Source organism: Hyaena hyaena, unplaced genomic scaffold (assembly GCF_003009895.1).
Source record: "Hyaena hyaena isolate Hyena2069 unplaced genomic scaffold, ASM300989v1 scaffold_1215, whole genome shotgun sequence".
NCBI lineage: Eukaryota > Metazoa > Chordata > Mammalia > Carnivora > Hyaenidae > Hyaena > Hyaena hyaena.
The window spans coordinates 365,812-370,350 of NW_024081848.1; the positions used below are offsets into that span (position 1 = coordinate 365,812).

The 4,539-nt window shown below is 33.1% G+C and overlaps 1 pseudogene; it reads right to left on the reverse strand.

Moving 5' to 3' along the window:
* Positions 1 to 679: 679 nt before the first annotated feature.
* On the reverse strand, positions 680 to 793 carry LOC120224651 (annotated as a pseudogene).
* Positions 794 to 4,539: the final 3,746 nt, after the last annotated feature.

Consider the following 4,539-nt stretch of genomic DNA (forward strand, 5'->3'; position numbering starts at 1 on the left):
AGTCCACAAACTTCATTATGTAGACTATGGAGATGCAGTTATTGCAAGGTTAATGAAAAGACTGAATGAGGCTGTCCAAGTATCCCCTGGAATTCCCAGGGGTATGGCTGGGTAGATTATCTCCATTCAAGTTCTGGCTATCTATGGGCATAGATCGCCTAGAGGTTGGAAGCAGCTTTTTATTTCTTTCTACATGGAAATTGTTCTGATTCCATGGACTTCAGGAGCCCAGCAGCAATTTCAGCAATAACCCCATGAATTGGTATCCATTTCATTGGCCCTGGAATTTGGGCACAGAAAATACTGAAGGCAGGAAACTTGCTCTCACCTACCTGCTTTCTCCCCACCAAGCCTACCAGTCCAAGGTTTTGAGTTATCCCTATTTGAGGATGTGGGAGAAGAATAGAATGCAATTGTCAATCATGTTATATCAGGATTAATGAAGATGGTAAGAACTAGAGAGTCACTTGGCACCAGCTAAAGAAAAATAGTGATGTTATCCACTTGTTGAGTACCTACTATTATGCTAGATACTACACTAATGTTAATCCATTTAGTCTTAACATACAAATATGAAAATGAAGGCTGAAAGTGATTTAGTAATTTGACCAAAATTATTACATGTTGGAGACTGTGTTAAATGTTATCTTCCTCTGACTTAAAAGCCCATGCATTCCCTATAGGCACATTTTTTGTGTCACAAAGTAGATGACAATGCTTAAATAGTTTATGTACTATAAGAACTTTTCTGTTCTTATTAAGGAAAGTGCTGATCTCTCCGTTTATGGGTTCATTATGTTACCATCAGTAAGAGATAGAAAAAAATCCTGATTCCTCTGAAATGGCTAGGGTTTAACTTCTTTAGGTCAGCTTACTTTACTATTGGCATCTTCAAATCTAAATTACTTATCAGATTTGGAATGTTTCCAGGACTGCCTTTGGTTGGCTTATCTGGGTTGATAAATTTATGATATAATTTAGAAATAACATTTAACTCAGGACAAAAGGAATTTCTGTGGAGATGTATAAATATGGGAGAAAGGAGTTTATGTTTTATGGTAAAGTAATACTTTACATTTTAATCACTTATTGAGATATAATTTACATATAATTAAACAATTTTAAGTGTATGATTTAAAAATTTTGGCAAATATATACTGTCATGTTATGTTTTTCATATATATATATGTTTGTCAGGCATATTGGCTTAAGCTATCATTTATCCTCTATAAAATAGAATCATATGCTTTTTGTGTAGGTAATATGTTAATCAAGATTATTGTATTCTTTATAACTTACTTATTTCCTGTACTTTAGTATATTATTGTTACTCATAAGCTTTTAGAACAACTCAGTGCAATGCCAATTTAAATTTCTCATGAAAAGTTTGTGTGACAGATGGATTACTATGGAAAAAAGAGTAATAGATTACAACATTATAATAAGTTTTCAAAAAGGGATAAAATGCCATTCAATGCAATATTATGAATACTTTACTAAACATCATATAGATATAACACATTAACATAAATTGTTCTCAGATTTTAACTTCCATCACAATTACCTCAAAGGCTTATGAAAACAGATTGGTGGGTCCTATCCCCAGTTTTTCATTCAGTAGGTTCCAGGTGAGGTTGATATTGCTGGTCTTGGGACCATAACTTGAGAGACAGTCCGTTAGATATGTGTCTTTTCGAATCATTTAGCAATGTGTCAAAATGTATTTCTTATGTCAATATAATAAACTTTTTATTAATATTATTTCTGTCATTTAAAAGACTGGAATGAGTTATAAGTTACTTGTTAAAATTAAAGACAGAAAATAGGTGAATAAAATTTTGTAAAAGTAAAATATACAAAGTCCCAAAACAGCCCAAATAGTATTCCAGGATATTCATTCCATGACAATAATTTTTCAATAAAAATGTTTTAGTTCCAGAAGCACAAGCAGTAACGTCTAAAGGCAATTCAGAATATTGTATGACTAGGCATTGTTTATGCAACTCTTCTGAAGGAAACTGCTCTTTTCCTTTAAGAAGTCTTGAGGATATATTTTATTTACTTTGATTCTATTTTCCTATCTCAGAATATTCACATTTATACATTTCAATGTTTTTTCTGTCAATTTTATGAAAAATATATCTCATTATATAATTTTTAACTTTCTTTAGAAGATTATATACTAGATTAATTGGCATAGAACCTGATGTCTTTCATTTTATTCAAGTATGCTTGAAATAGATGTTTTTAAATAGATAATTGAAGAAGAAATTAATTTTCCTTTTGGGGGTATTTTTCATAACCAGAAATTAATAAAAGCTAGGGTTCAATTTTAATTACATGGAAATAATTTGGAATGAAATCTATAAAGTGATGCCAAAAGCATTGCTATAAAAGAGTGACTTTCTCATTTCAGAACCTGCTATTATCTTTTATTTCCTTTGAGATCATACTCTTCATTCCAGTCATACTCAACTCTTCTCTGAAGCTATCCTACCCCACTTTCACTATTCAGCAACATTCTAGCCATGATGGTTTATAAATTCAAATAAATCATCCCTTATCTCTGCAGAACTTCAAGTGTATCTCTGCTTTCCTCTCACACATCAAATGTTTTCTCTTCCCTTTCCTCACTTAAAAATAATTTACTGGTTGCTGAAGGATTATTTCCAGTTCCAAATACTCCAAGAGGCCTGCCTTTATAATTCCCAACAGCATATTTCTCATTTTGCTAACTTTTCATAGAGATTATTTTACTCAAAATATATTTGGAATCTGATTACATTGACTATTATAGGTCTTTGATTTGCTTTAAAAAATCTTTATTACTTAATACACATACATATTACCCTCAACAAGAGTATCAATGTCCTTTAAAAAAATCTTTATTACTTAATACGCATACATATTGCCCTCAACAAGAGTATTAATTTCTCAGTCGAGTATTATATGATATGCGATGTTTGTGTTTTCTGTAGTTCATAGACATTGCCAAAGTTTGTAGTCCTCTAAAAATCTCAAATTGATTTAGACATTATCCTGTTCATGTAAAATAACAAATGAACTAGAATAATCTTGCTGGGGGGAAAAACACAGTTCTTTAAAATGAAAGTACTTTGTGTGTTCAAAGGGAATTAAATACTTAATCAGTGATATGAAACATGAGTGATAGGACAAAGAGGATTGAATCTTTGGAAGTCAGAGGTTTTAAAGAGCTTGTAGAAGCTCCTTTGTAGCTTTTAAAAGCAGGGTATATTTCACATCCTGAAATTATTTCCATGTAATTCTCTCTGAGGGGAGTAGTAGTTAGTAGTGCTGTCTCAATTCCAGAATTGCTACTATCTCTGTTAAAAAAATGGAAGGAAACAGAATATAAAATGGTCAAGATAACTTTCTGTGTATTAAATTTTATCTCTACAATTACTATACAGTCTTTTTTTAGCATTAAGTACATGATTTGCATAGTAACACAAAGAAACCTGGCAGCAGAGTTTGTCAGTTTCTGTGACATCAGTCTGCTTTTTATTCTGTAATATATAATTAACTTAAAATTAATAATTAAAGAAGTAATTATTGTTAGCAATAGATGAATGCTTAATAATGAGGACTATTTTCTTTTTGATTGCAAAAAAGAAAACACTAGGATTGGAATTATCTTGCAGAGTTTTCAAAAATTAGTGACTCTTCTTTTTGCCTTTGAAATTGTTACAGTGCTTTCCAAACTCAGTATTATAGTACATCATATTTGGTCGAAAGTACTCAGTATTCTTTTATTCTTAATGTTTATTTATTTCTGAGAAAGAGATAGAGACTGAGCATGAGTAGGGGAGAGACAGAGATAAAGGAGACAAAGAATCCCAAGTGGGCTCCAGGCTTTGAGCTGTCAGCACAGCCTGATGCGGGTCTCAAACTCACGAACCGTGAGATCATGACCCAAGCTGAAGTTGGTTGCTTAACCGACTGAGCCACAAAGTCACCCTACTCAGCATTCTTTTTTTTTTTTTTATGTTTGTTTTTTATTTTATTTTATTTTATTTTATTATTATTTTTTTTTACAAATAGTTTATTGTCAAATTAGTTTCCACATAACACTCAGTGCTCATCCCCACAAGTGTCCTCCTCCCTGTCCATCCCCCCTCCCCCCCACATCCATCAGTCCTCAGTTTTTGTCAGCATTCAAGAGTCTCTCATGGTTTGCCTCTCTCCCTTTCCCCCACCATTTCCGCCCTTCTTCTCCCCCATGTTCCTCCGTCAAGTTCCTCCTAATCCTCCTATACGTGCACACATATGATATTTGTCCTTCTCTGCCTGACTTATTTCACTCAGCATAACACCCTCAAGGTCCATCCATGTTGCTACACATGGCCAGATTTCATTGTTTCTCATTGCCATGTAGTATTCCATGGTATAGATAAACCACATCTTCTAGATCCATTTGTCTGTTGATGGACACTTAGGCTCTTTCCATGTTTTAGCTATTGTGGAGAGTGCTGCTATGAACATTGGGGTCCATGTGCTCCTATGCCTCAGCATTTCTGT